A 14,647-nucleotide genomic window follows, 5' to 3' on the forward strand; every position below is an offset into this window, starting at 1 on the left:
GCATGTGTTCGGTGTTTTATAAAAATACAGTGTGGGCTAAGCAGACATCGTACTTCACTGCATCCAAACATCACCCACTCTGTTTCCCACTGTTTCCCAGTCACAAAGTTAGAAGGATAGTCATTCAAATCAAATCAAACTAAATCAAAGTTTATTTGTCACATGCATAGTCGTACACAGTATAACTGGCAGTAAAATGCTTTTTGATGACTGCTCTGCACACAAACAAAGGAAAAATACAGAAAAATATATAAATAAATGAAATATAAAATTGAACTAAAATAAATTCTGAAAATGTATTTGAAAAGAAAAGAGAAAATAAAGTATAAGAGTAGCATAGAATTTGTCTGAAAAAAACTGTGGTGTTCCCCGTGAGGATGCTCTCAATAGTGCAGGTGTAGAAGTTCCACAGCACCTTGGAGGGCAGTCTGAACTCCAGGGTACCTGAACCTGTCAACTCTTTCCCCCATGGTTCCGGCGATCTGAACAGGTTGATAATGCCGCTCCTGCTTTTTGCTGCAGTCCACAATCAGCTCCTTTGTCTTGCGGACGTTGAGGAGTAGATTATTTTTGCTGGCACCAGTTCTCTAGGTGCTTAACCTACTCCAGTACTGAGGATGAGTGTGGATGAAACACAGTTGCCTACCCTTACTGATTGTGTTCTATCTGTTAGGAAGTTGGAGATCCAGTCTCACAGGGATGGATGTAGTCCCAGGTCCTCCAACTTGGTAGTGAGTATGGAGGGGATAATGGTGTTAAATGCTGAACTATAAGCATTTTAACATAGTTACCCCTCTCTTTGTCCAGGTGGGTCAGTGTGCTGCGGAGCATATTTGCAATTGCATCATCAGTGCAGCGGTTGTGACAGTATGCAAACTGCAATGGGTCAATGGCTGGCAGTGAAGAGGTGATGAAGTGACCTCCCTCTGAACCAGAGTTTCCAGTTTCAGCCTTTGTTTATATTTTGGTATGAGGAAGATGGCAGCATGGTCTGACATACCAAATAGTGGATGAGCTTGCGACTTGCATCTTTGTATTGGGTGTAGCAGTGGTCTAGTATCCTATTGCCTCTTGTGGGGCAGGTTATGTGCTGATAAATGTTTGGCAATGCATGTTTGAGGTTAGTGCTGTTAAAATCCCTAACCACAATAAGTGCAGTGTCCCGGTGATTTAACTGAAACTGTTTAAGAGCCTCAAGGAGTTGTCACAGTGCGATGTCCGTGTTAGCCTGAGCTGGAATGTACACGGTATTGACGATGATCAGAGTGAACTCACGAGGAAGGTAAAAAGGACTGGGTGAGCAAGACCGGGCGAGAGTAACAACATTATCGTTATCACACCAGCCATTGTTTACCATCATGCACACATCACCGCCTCTCGACTTCCCCGATTCTGCTATTCTGTCCATGCGGCGCACCGAGAAAAACTCGGCCAGGTGGATGGCATGGCTCGGTACCGCTGGGTCTCAGTGAGGCAGAGGAGATTGCAGTCCCGAATGTCCCTCTGGAACTTTATCCTGGCCCAGAGGTTGTCGAGCTTGTTATCCAGAGACTGGACATTGGCTAGCAGGATGCTAGGTAAGGGAGCTCAGTGTGCCCGAGGCCTCAGCCTGTTCCTTACACCGGCTCCCTTTCCTCACGGCCATTTCTTTGTGTTGCGTCCTTTGTTTTCCCTTAGGATCTCACTCTGCCAACTTAGGTCTGAGGTTAGAAATGGTTTGAGGTGAGTATTTTGTAAACTGAAAGAAACAAGAGTGTTTCTGTCATAAGAGATGCGCATCATAGTAAAAAGAAAAGATAAGAAGGCAAGAATTTCGGAGAAAGTACAAAGTACAATCGGAGGAGTGGTGACAGCAGTCGACCTCTCTGGCGTCATCTTTATCTTTTCACTAGATAAAATGATAAAACATGTAAACCCAGCAAAAGCACAGGATAATGTCATAACATCAGGAAACCGATATCAGGAGGAATGATGCAGTGACGTTAATAAAGGCTCAACCAATAACTTTGTTCAATGTGCTTTGTGAGGTACTGGGCAGTGAACATGTGCAACATTTGCTTCGTGCTGAAGTGAGATGTTATCAAGGGGAAAAGTGCTCACAAGGCTCTTTGCACTGCATCTGAGCTACACGTGTTTATGCAAGAACAACAATCTCCCTTTGTGAGTGTATTTGGACACTCAGTATGGCAGGAAAAATTAGTCTATCTCGTTGATAGTTTCTCCTGTTTTGATGAGCTTAACATTGAACGCAGGGCCTCTCTGACACTTTTTGAAGTGTGTGACATAATCAGGGCCATCGGGAACCCCTTCACCTTTCACCTCATAGGAATGACTGAGGATCTGATCTGTGCTGAATAAGAGAAGCTGCTCCAGTTATCATCTGATGAGATACTGATGTCAGAATTCAAACAGATGTAATTGTAGAACTTCTGGATCCAAAGACAGAGTGAATTTTCAACCTTCTCATTAAAAGCTGTGCAGGTTTTGATGTTCTTCGCTAGTGGGGTTGATACTTTCTGTTGTGAGAATAACCTCTCTGCTCTCACCACAATCAAGACTGAGTACCATAACAAAATGGAGGCAGAGTCAGATCTGTGTTTGAAGACCACTGCCCTCATCCTGGACATCGTACAGCTTTACTCAGCTAAACTCCTCAACCCTCTTACTGAAATGGTAAGTGATCACCGTCTGTGTATCTGTGGGATGATTTATAGGAGACACTTGGTCTAAAATGTTTGAGAACTACTGATTTAGATAAACAAAATATCTCTATTCTCTTTATCTACCTGTCTCTACTGTTCTTTCTGAAATCCACACACAGACAAAACACAAAATGTGCTTATTCCTTATTACAACACACCACTATTAATTTAACTGCATTGAACAGACATGTTAAATTGATCGGTTAATTATGCATCAAGATGGTGATTTCTGTTCTCTCTCTTGTATAACACACACACACACACACACACACACACACACACACACACACGCACACATACACACGCACGCTTTTAATTCAGAGCAAGTTCAAATTGCTTCTTTGTTAACTCCACCCCTGCCTAAGTTTGGAAACAGTCCCACAAGTCAACAGGCAAACAATAGATTAATAGTCAAACAGAATTACGATAATTTGATCAAAGACGCTACCAGACACGGATTCAGATGGTAAAGTTGTGGAGGAGAGACAGAAGGGTGAGTTAAATTTTATAAAGGAGTTCCATATTCCCTTGGAGGAAACTGAACAAAACTGTTAGTTTGTGTAACAGAGATAAAGAAGCAGTGTGATGATATTGTGCAGAGATTAAGTGCAGGCAGTTCACACTGAGCAGTGGGGAGTGATGTCCACACAAACCCCAGAAGAGGAGAAAGCCCTGGATATACTGGTTCATCAGTGTCTCTTAGGATAAGAGGAGGAACTGATGTGTGTGGAGAAGAATGTCCATCTCCATCCCCTCAGCCTGTCTCTCCACAGTACCCTTCACCTGCTCTAGTCCTGCTGCATCTGCTGGGCCTCTCAGGCAGGACCACAGTCAAAAAGGCAAACAGTGTAAATAGACAAAGGTCAGCACTAGGAAGACCAAAGAGGGGAAACAAGTATGACAGGAAGTGCAGACGTGACACATACAAGAGGGGTCACATCACGGTCACTTTTACAGGAAGTGAGTTGTTATTCACGACTGTAAATCACTGTCCTACCACCAGCTGAGTTCCTGCGTCAGTGATACCTGATTGCTGTCCCATGGTGTGGGTGATAAGAGAATGTGGTTAGTTGTGATTGGTCAGTGATGGTAAACCACCTGGTCTTGGTGAAGATAAGACTGAAGTCAGGGTCTGGAGGTGGAGGGTTTAGGGGGAGAGTTGGAGTGGAGCTGGAGCAGAGCTGGTGGACTGAGCAGTGAGGTTTGGAGAAACCTCTACCTGGGGCTTTCTCTCTCTACTTCTCTCTCTCGCTCACTCTTTCTTTACCTCTCTCTTACTTTATATCCATCTATTGGGTAACATTCAGGTAGTATGACATAATGTAAATGCTTAAGTAACTTTATAAAGTTAGTTATACATATTCTCATCAATTAAACTGTGCTACACAATAGAATTTACTCTAATACCTTTGTAATTATAATTCAGTCAGATAAATGTATTATATTTTACACGTCTTAAATGTTGGTCTACACCTGTTTCCATCGCTGGTTGTAGGTAAGCAGGGCAGGGGTAAGTGAACACTGTAACAAGTGAAAGAGTTATAATGTCAATGTGTGTAAGAGAGAAATATACACTTACAGTGTGTGTGTGTGTGTGTGTGTGTGTGTGTGTGTGTGTGTGTGTGTGTGTGTGTGTGTGTGTAAGAAAGAGAGAGAGAGAGAGAGAGAGAGAGAGAGAGAGAGAGAGAAGTGTGTGATAGGTTTTTTGTGGTGCATTTGTTGAGCACTGCCTGTACTCAGAGGAAAGGCAGCACAAAGACACTTAAGAAGCACTTTAGGATTAATGATTTGGTCAGCTAACACCTTGCATAGTGATTAGGGTACAGGATACAGAGGGGTTTAAGGAACACTCACAAATTAACAAAGTACCTTATGATGGAGATCATGATGTACTAACACCAGTGCAGTAATGTGTTTATGAATGAAAATACTCACACAGCTTTTCTGGATGCTGTAACCAATGGAAGCAGTCTCAGTAGACATTCCTCTGATGGGTCATATTTACTCAGGTCAAACTCATCCAGCTCCTCTTCTGAGTTCAGCAACACAAACACCAGAGCTGACCACTGAGCTGGAGAGAGACTGGCTCCATGGAGACAATGGTCACCTCCTCTGCTCAGGTATGTCTGGACTTCCAGTACTAGAGAATGATCCTTTAGTTCACTCAGACAGTGGAACAGATTGATGGATTTCTCTGGAGATGGATTCTCCCTGATCTTCTCCTTAATGTAGTTGACTGTTTCCTCTTTGCTGTGAGAGCTTCTTTTCCTCTGTGTCAGTAGGCCTCATAAGAGAGTCTGATTGGACTCCAGTGAGAGACCCAGAAGGAAGCGGAGGAAAAGGTCCAGATGTTCGTTCTCACTCTGTAAGGCCTTGTCCACTGCATTCATAAGGAAGTCAGACATGGTTGATCTTTTAAAGAGACCTTTCTTTTGCTGTTTCAACACATTTTTCTTTTTGGAGATGAAGGAGAGAAATGCATATAAAGCAGCCAGAAACTCATGAATGCTCAGATGCACAAAGCTGAACATCTTCCCTAGGTGAAGCCCAGACTCCTCTCTGAAGATTTGGGTACGCACTCCTGAGTACAGTGACACTACTTTGACATCAATGCCACACTCTCTTAGGTCTTCCTCATAGAAGATCAGGTTGCCCTTTTCCAGCTGTTGGAAAGCCAGTTTTCCCAGTGCCAGAATTGACTTTTTAGTCTGTTGAGGATCAGTGTCAGTGTTTCCATGGTACTTTCTATCCTTGTGTTTGATCTGAAAGATCAGAAAGTGTGTGAACATTTGAGTCAGAGTCTTGGGGATCTCTCCACTCTCTGCTTCACCCAACATTCTCTCTAGAACAGTGGCTGCAATCCAACAGAAGACTGGAATGTGACACATGATGTAGAGGCTTCTTGATGACTTCATGTGTGTGATGATTTTGTTGGCCAGGCTCTGATCACTGATTCTCTTCCTGAAGTACTCCTCTTTCTGAGGGTCACTGAACCCTCGTACCTCTGTTACCTGATCAACACACTCAGGAGGGATCTGATTGGCTGCTGCAGGTCGAGAGGTTATCCAGAGGAGAGCAGAGGGAAGCAGATTCCCCTTGATGAGGTTTGTCAGCAGCACATCCACCGAGGTCGACTCTGTTACATTCCACAAGTTCTCATTGTTCTGGAAATCTAGAGGAAGTCAACACTCATCCAGACCATCAAAGATGAAAATGGCTTTGTAAGCATCACAGTGTATTAATTGTAATTGTTTTGTTTCTGGGAAAAAGTGATGAAGTAGATCCATCAGACTGAACATTTTCTCCTTCATCAAATTCAGCTCCCTAAAAGGAAGTGGAAATATGAAGAGGACGTCCTGATTTGCTCTTCCTTCAGCCCAGTCCAGAATGAACTTCTGAACAGAGACCGTTTTCCCAATTCCAGCAACTCCTTTAGTCAGCACTCTTCTGATGGGTTTGTCTTTAAAGAGGTCATTGCATTTGATGGGTGTCTCCTGTGTTGCTGGTCTCCTGGATGCTGTCTCAATCTGTCTCACCTCGTGTTCATTATTGACCTCTCCACTCCCTCCCTCTGTGATGTAGAGCTCTGTGTAGATCTCATTCAGAAGAGTTGAGCTTCCTTGTTGGGAAATTCCTTCATTAATTCTTTTAAATGTATCCATTAGTTTGTGTTTGAGATTTCGTTGATATTCAGAGAATAGCTCTAATAAACAGAAGAACATGATCACAAATATTTTATTTTCTTGTTATCTTTGATGTTGAAGTAATTTATCAAAACGCTGAAACACTTTGCACAAACACAGAGGACAAAATTTAGTTATAGTGATACTGCCATCATAAAGCCATGATCCAGAGCTCTTACTGCTCTGTAGTGTGTTAGCAAGGTCTGTCTGGTTCATGTTCCCCATGACATGCAGTGTGATCTTCAGCGCTCCCTCTCTGGCACTGCTCTGATCCTCCTCATCCTCCACCTCTCTCTCAGAGCATGCTGGGTAATCTGGACTCAGCAGCTTCTTAAACTTCTTCAGCTCCTTCTTCACCAGAGAGACGACTTTGTGCTCCAGCTCCTGGTTAGGAATAAACAGCAACAGACAATCAAAAAAACACCACCATGTTACAGAGAGAGATCACTACATGATTTTGTTTCATGATGGAGAACATTCTGGCAGTGTTTGGGTAGTTACTTAAAAAAAAGTAATCCATTACTCATCACTTATCTAAAATTGTAATGGGATTACTGTACTCATTACTTAATGGAAAAAGTAATCTTATTACTTCTGTTACATCCTAAAACCCAAATATACTAGAAATCACCCCCACAGTTACATACCTTGAATATGGACTCCAATTGTTTTCTGTAGGTGAGTTCTGCTTTTTCTCTTTGTACACTGTGGACAAACACAACAGACTTTTATGGAGGAATATGTAGCACATTCATACCTGCACAACACATGATTATACAGACAAGTAGATAATATACAAGATTATATATTATCAACACTTGCGTTTCTGCATTTTATAACAGATCTGTGATGCTGCCTGGTGTGCAGCAGCAGAAAGGATGAAGATGCAGGTGTGAGTGTAGAAACTCAAAAAGGCTTTTAATAGAAAGTGAAAGTAAAGCAAATGTGCTAAACACACTCAGCCACAAGAAAACAAAGGTCAACAAACAAGAACAGGAAGACAGGAAACAGGAGAAGTATATACATAGAGGAATCTGGGAAGAGAACAATGCAGAGACTAAGGACAAGTGGCTGGAATGACAGGTGGAGTTAGGTCAGTAGTGGCAGGAATGGTGGGTGGAGTTAGCCTGGTTTGGCAGGAATGGTGGGAGGAGTTAGGCTGGGGAGTGGCAGGAATGGTGGGAGGAGTTAGGCTGGGGCTTTGGCAGGAATGGTGGGTGGAGTTAGGCTGGAGAGTGGCAGGAATGGTAGGTGGAATTAGGCTGGGGCTTTGGCAGGAATGGTGGGTGGAGTTAGGCTGGAGAGTGGCAGGAATGGTAGGTGGAATTAGGCTGGGGAGTGGCAGGAATGGTGGGTGGAGTTAGGCTGGGCAGTGGCAGGAATGGTGGGAGGAGTTAGGCTGGAAAGTGGCAGAAATGGTGGGAGGAGTTAGGCTGGAAAGTGGCCAGAATGGTGGGAGGAGTTAGGCTGGGGCTTTGGCAGGAATGGTGGGTGGAGTTAGGCTGGGGAGTGGCAGGAATGGTGGGAGGAGCAGGGAGAAGGACAACACACAGATACAACAATAAACAAAGGACGACAAGGGAAAGCAAAACAGACAAAAGGGCTCCTTTACAAGATGATTTGTTAGAAAATAAGTACATTTTATTTATAGAGCACATTTACCACAACAGCAATGATCAAAGTGCTGTGGAAAGTTAGGAAAAATGTCTTAACAAAAACCTGTGAAATGTAAAACAAAAGGAAATGTGCCATCAAACATAAACATGGACAGAGAAATGAAAATGTCAGAGTAAAAAGAAGTGTTTGAAATCTGCACAAGAGGGAGCAGAGCTGATATTCAGAGGAGGACTGTTCCACAGCCTCAGTGCTGCAGCTGAACAGACACAGTCACACTTCAGCTTCAGTCGAGACTGTGGAACAGATACAGTCACACTTCAGCTTCAGTCGAGACTGTGGAACAGACACAGTCACAGTTCAGCTTCAGTGGAGACTGTGGAACAGTCAACAGCTGATCTGAACAACTCTGAGTGCCAGTGAGTAGATGACTTGTTCCTAAGCATGAACAAAGAATTTGATTTTGGGAAATTTCTCTGAACTTGTAAAAATTATTCCTAATAACAGAATTTATTTGCTGATCAAATCTGAGCTCTGGATCAAAGATAACACCAAGATTTTTGTATTTCTAGGAATAATACAATCAGATTAATCAACTGTTACACAAGTGTTAACCCCTCACTATCTATGTTTACATGTAAATCCATGATCTTATATTAGTCTACAACTGTCTTACTTAGATATGATCCTGTTAATATTACAGTCTGATTGTTATAGTGTGACATAGTGTCTTAGTTGACCTAAGCTTAGGCTGATTAAAACATGTGTTCCAGGATAATATTATCCAGACTATGTGCACATGTAAACACACACTGATCCACGGAATAAACATTTGTGCTACATTTCTGGCAAAGCCTGATAAACATATTATACATATATTGTACATACATTGTTATATATATATATATATATATATATATATATATATATATATATATATATATATATATATATATATATATATATATATATATATATATATATATATAGAGAGAGAGAGAGAGAGAGAGAGAGAGAGAGAGAGAGAGAGAGAGAGAGAGAGAGAGAGAGAGAGAGAGAGAGAGAGAGAGAGAGAGAGAGAGATATTTCCTTATGTTCCCCTGTTTTTTTCCCTCAGTTTGGACAGAGCACTCTCAAACCATTACTATACTATGTATGACTATGTACATGACAAATAAACCAAACTTGAAACTTAAACTGTAATCAAGAGAGTTTGTTTTTGTCTAGTCATTAAAAGAGGAGCTCAGCAATGTTCAGTAACAGCATTACTACTGTAGCTAAATCCAGCTCATCTACCTACAGCTGGATCCTGCCCCAACTCCTCTTCTTAAGTGTTCTTCTGCTATTTCTCCCATGTCTTCTCATTAATGCTTCCCTTCGGATTCTGTCCCTACAGCTCTCAAAACCTCAGCTTTAACTGCCATTCTTTATAAAACAGGACTAAATGCTGCACTACTTGATAATTACTGACCCATTTCCAGTCTCCCCTGTCTACTCAGGGTTCCAGCCTCTCAACTACAATCTTTCTTAAATACTCAGGATCTATTTGAACCTTTCCAATCTGACTTCCATACTACGCACAACACTGAGAGAGCCCTGTTACATGGTTTCAATGATCCCCTTCTCTCTACTGACTCTGGTGCCCTGTGTGTTCTCCTCCTAGATCTTCTAGATAGAAGTGCTGTGTTTGACACAATTAAACCATAACATACTTATCAGCTGCCTCTCAGACATTGGGATTACTAATACAGTTCTTGAATGGTTTATCTCCTATATCTCTAATAGATCACATTTTGTCACACTTGGTAAACACAAATCACACACTGTTATCGTTACCCAAGATGTTCTCTAGGGATCGGTGCCTGGTCCTCTCCTATTTAATCGATATGTTGCCCCTTGGTCAGATTATCCGCAGGCATGGTCTCCGTTTCCACTGTTATGCTGATGACACTCAGATTTATAGTAGCACCAAAGGTAACACTACCTTACCACTTCCTGCTTTACTCTCTTGTATCAAAGATCTCAAACAGTGGATGAACATAAACTTCCTAGAGTTAAATCCTTACAAAATAAAATTTTAGTTATTGGTTCTAAATCCATAATCGCTAAATTAACTGATTTTAAACTCAGTCTAGATGGGTCTTGGTCAAATCATCAACTGCATTTTGGAACTTTGGTGTACTCCTCACTCTTTCAACCCCACATCATGTCAATGGTTAAAAATGCCTTTTTTTTTACAGTCACAATATCAGTAGACTTAGGCCCATGCTCTCCAGACAAGGTGCTGAAACTCTGGTTCATGCTTTCATCACATCCCATCTTGATTACTGCAACTCTCTCTTCATTTACACCCCAGAATTCTCTTAGATGTTAAAAAATGTCAGCCCAAAACACCCCGATTCTACATCAGTTACACTGGCTCCCTGTCCCTCAACACATTCAGTATAAACTCGTCCTGCTTACATTCAAAGCTCTGCATGGTCTTGCACCTCCCTACTTAGCTGAACTCCTACATCCATACTGCTCCACCCATACACTTAGGTCTTCTGATGCAGGTTGTCTCTCCATCCCTAAGTTAAGATTAGTCTCTGTAGGGGCAGATCTTTTAGTGTCATGGCCTCAAAACTATAGAACACTTTACTACAATCTCTCCATCTCTGGTCTTCAATTTCTGCTTTCAAATCGCTTAAAACATAAACATTTTAATGACCTTTCTTCTGTTAATAGTTGATAAATTAATGTGCTAAATGTGTTAATTCATGTCTCTTTCCATGTGTATTGCTATTGTAAAGCAACCTTGAATTTTAGAAATGCACTATTTAAATTTAAACTTATTATTATTTAATTATTACAGTACATACTGAATACAGTATACAGTCAGCTTTAGAATAACTGCCATTGTTTTTAAATAAAGAAGCTGAACTTTAGGGAAATATTCGTAAATGTACAGGTGTGTTTTGTATTCTTGGTAAACGTACACCTGTGTTGTGAGGCTGAATTAGACTGTGCATAAAGGAGACTGAAAATTAATATTTTAATAAACTATAACTATTTTTGCACATCTGTAACTGTACTGTCATAGCACAGACCCCTCCTCATAGATACCTCCCTATGCTTGTGACATTGTGTGTGTGTGTGTGTGTGTGTGTGTGTGTGTGTGTGTGTGTGTGTGTGTGTCTCCCATGTATCACACTTACAGGTTTATACTTTACAATATCTGGAAGATTCGACTGTTTCTCTCTAAAGAGGACACCCAGGTGCTCCTCCAGTCCCTCATTACCTTGAGACTGGGTGACTGTAACTCACTCCTGGCTGCTTCCTCCATGTGTGTCTCCAGGCCCTTACAGCTGATCCAGAATGCAGCAGTACGGCTGGTCTTAAACTTTCTGAAGTTTATACTTATGTTTCATTTCTGTATTGTGTATTGTTTCTCGGTCTCAGTAGAGACAATTGTTTCTGGCAGTATCAGAGATCAAGATTATTTAAGAATATTACCTACTGGTACTATCCAAGGGTTCTCTGAATGGACAACAAAGCACTTTTAAGAAGTCTGTCTGGATAAGGGCATCTACTAAATGCAATAAATATACGTTTATTCTGATATCTCAAGTAAATAAGTGCACAAACCTCTTCCCACTCAGGATATGCAGGCTGGATGAACCGATTTAATCTTCTAATTCAGTGTTCCTCACTCCCAGTGCTGGATAAACTGATTTAATCCCCCTAATGCAGTGCTCCTCACTCCAAGTGCTGGATGAACTGATTTAATCCTCTAATCCAGTCTTCCTCATTCCCAGTGCTGGGAACCTGCAGCACTGCAGTTTAGTGTTTTCCTGCTCCAACACACCTGATGCAACTCATGAAGAACTTCATAATGAGCTGAGTGAGTTTGATCAGGTGGGACTGGGAGTGAGGAACACTGTCCTAAACCAGGAGACTATCACCTCTCATCAGAACACTCTCCCTCTCTGAAGTATAAGTGGAGGACTCCATTTTACCTGAGCTCAGTAGAACAGTCACATTCCCTACGTCATCCTTACCTGAGCTCAGTAGAACAGTCACATTCCCTACATCATCCTTACCTGAGCTCAGTAGGATACACTCCCTCTCTGAACTGCATTGGAATCTTCATTGACTTGTCACTCTTCATGGATACACAGCTGGGTTCCGGGGAGTCTGATCTCTTACCCTGAATAGAACTAAAACACACAATTAAAAAAAGATATTGTTTTAATGCCAAAATAGTGTTATACTGCCAAAGTCTAACTTAAAATAGTTTCACATTTTTGGTGTATTTTCTAAAGTAATCATCTCACAAATCCAGAGTTCATTTCCACAGTGACTTTACCCTTTGAGAACTCTCTGCTCACTGTGAGGATGCAGAAGTCTCTGTGTAATTGTGGATGACCAGTTATTGTTCTGGGCTCACGTTCCAAACCTGACTTGGTTATCCAGGTTTATTAGGCTTTTAAACTTTCTGAACTTTCTAAAGTTTATACTTATGTTTCATCCGTATTGTGTATTGTGTCTCAGTCTCAGCAGAGACAAATGTTTCTGGTAGTATTAGAGATCAAGATTATTTAAGAATATTACCTACTGGTACTATCCAAGGGTTTTGTGAATGGACTACAAAGCACTTTTAAGAAGTTTGTCTGGATAAGGGCATCTAAAAAATGCAAGAAATATACATGTATTCAGATATCCCAAGTAAATAAGTGCACAAACCTCTTCCCACTCAGGATATGCAGGCTGGATGATCTGATTTAATCCCCTAATCCAGTGTTCCTCATTCCCAAAGATGGATGAACTGATTTAATCCAGTGTTCCTCATTCCCAGTGCTGGGAACCTGCAGCACTGCACAGTTTAGTGTTTTCCTGCTCCAACACACCTGATACAGCTCATGAAGAACTTCATAATGAGCTGAATGAGTTTGATCAGGTGGGACTGGGAGTGAGGAACACTGTCTTAAACCAGGAGACCATCACCTCTCATCAGAACACTTTCCCTCTCTGAAGTGTATGTGGAGGACTCCATCTTATCTGAGCTCAGTAGAACAGCCACATTCCCTACATCATCCTTACCTGAGCTCAGTAGAACAGTTATATTCCCTACATCATCCTTAGCTGAGCTCAGTAGAACAGTCACATTCCCTACATCATCCTTACCTGAGCTCAGTAGAACACTCACATTCCCTACATCATCCTTACCTGAGCTCAGCAGAACACTCACATTCCCTACATCATCCTTACCTGAGCTCAGTAGAACACTCACATTCCCTACATCATCCTTACCTGAGCTCAGTAGAACACTCACATTCCCTACATCATCCTTACCTGAGCTCAGTAGAACACTCACATTCCCTACATCATCCTTACCTGAGCTCAGTAGAACAGTCACATTCCCTACATCATCCTTACCTGAGCTCAGTAGAACAGGCACATTCCCTACATTATCCTTACCTGAGCTCAGTAGGATACACTCCCTCTCTGAACTTTAATGGAATGTCCATTGACTGGTCACTCTTCATGGATACACAGCTGGGTTCCGGGGAGTCTGATCTCTTACCCTGAATAGAACTAAAACACACAATTAAAAAAAGATATTGTTTTAATGCCAAAATAGTGTTATACTGCCAAAGTCTAACTTAAAATAGTTTCACATTTTTGGTGTATTTTCTAAAGTAATCATCTCACAAATCCAGAGTTCATTTCCACAGTGACTTTACCCTTTGAGAACTCTCTGCTCACTGTGAGGATGCAGAAGTCTCTGTGTAATTGTGGATGACCAGTTATTGTTCTGGGCTCACGTTCCAAACCTGACTTGGTTATCCAGGTTTATTAGGCTTTTAAACTTTCTGAACTTTCTAAAGTTTATACTTATGTTTCATCCGTATTGTGTATTGTGTCTCAGTCTCAGCAGAGACAAATGTTTCTGGTAGTATTAGAGATCAAGATTATTTAAGAATATTACCTACTGGTACTATCCAAGGGTTTTGTGAATGGACTACAAAGCACTTTTAAGAAGTTTGTCTGGATAAGGGCATCTAAAAAATGCAAGAAATATACATGTATTCAGATATCCCAAGTAAATAAGTGCACAAACCTCTTCCCACTCAGGATATGCAGGCTGGATGATCTGATTTAATCCCCTAATCCAGAGACCCGAGTCTAGTTTTTGTAATCAGAGCCGGTTAATTGAGCGGACGAGACTGGGGACACTTGTTAATCACACTCCGCACCTAGATAAATGGAGGGCGATAAAAAATCTAAATACAACTTGAAAAGGCAATAAATTGACCTTCTCAAATGCATAAATTATTCTGCCCAAGCCTCTTTATTCTCTTCCTTTTTAGAATAGTTTTAACTGCTACTGCAGTAGCAGGACCAGACACGTCTCTTGAATTGCATTATTTCTTCATTTCACGTAATGCTCTTCATCCACCTGTCAGGAGCTGAGCAGGTGCAGAGAGGAACTGGAGAAGATGGAAGCGCTTTTCCATCAAGAGAAGACGCTCTGCCTACAGCTAGAGAACCAGCTACAAGCCTACACATTACAAGACCCGCCCTCTGAGGATCAGAGCCAATCAAAGGAAACTTTTGAAGAGCTGCACAGGTCGGTACAGGCCTATATTTAATTCTGATAAGAAA

The 14,647-nt window shown here is 41.5% G+C and overlaps 2 pseudogenes; both read right to left on the bottom strand.

Moving 5' to 3' along the window:
- LOC145652841 (NLR family CARD domain-containing protein 3-like) overlaps nt 1–14,647 on the bottom strand; it is a 260,507-nt pseudogene that overhangs the window by 173,265 nt on the left and 72,595 nt on the right.
- Nucleotides 135–13,571, bottom strand: LOC145652832 (NLR family CARD domain-containing protein 3-like; annotated as a pseudogene).

This window comes from Electrophorus electricus, chromosome 21 (assembly GCF_041902795.1).
Source record: "Electrophorus electricus isolate QZ-2024a chromosome 21, ASM4190279v1, whole genome shotgun sequence".
NCBI classification, from domain to species: domain Eukaryota; kingdom Metazoa; phylum Chordata; class Actinopteri; order Gymnotiformes; family Gymnotidae; genus Electrophorus; species Electrophorus electricus.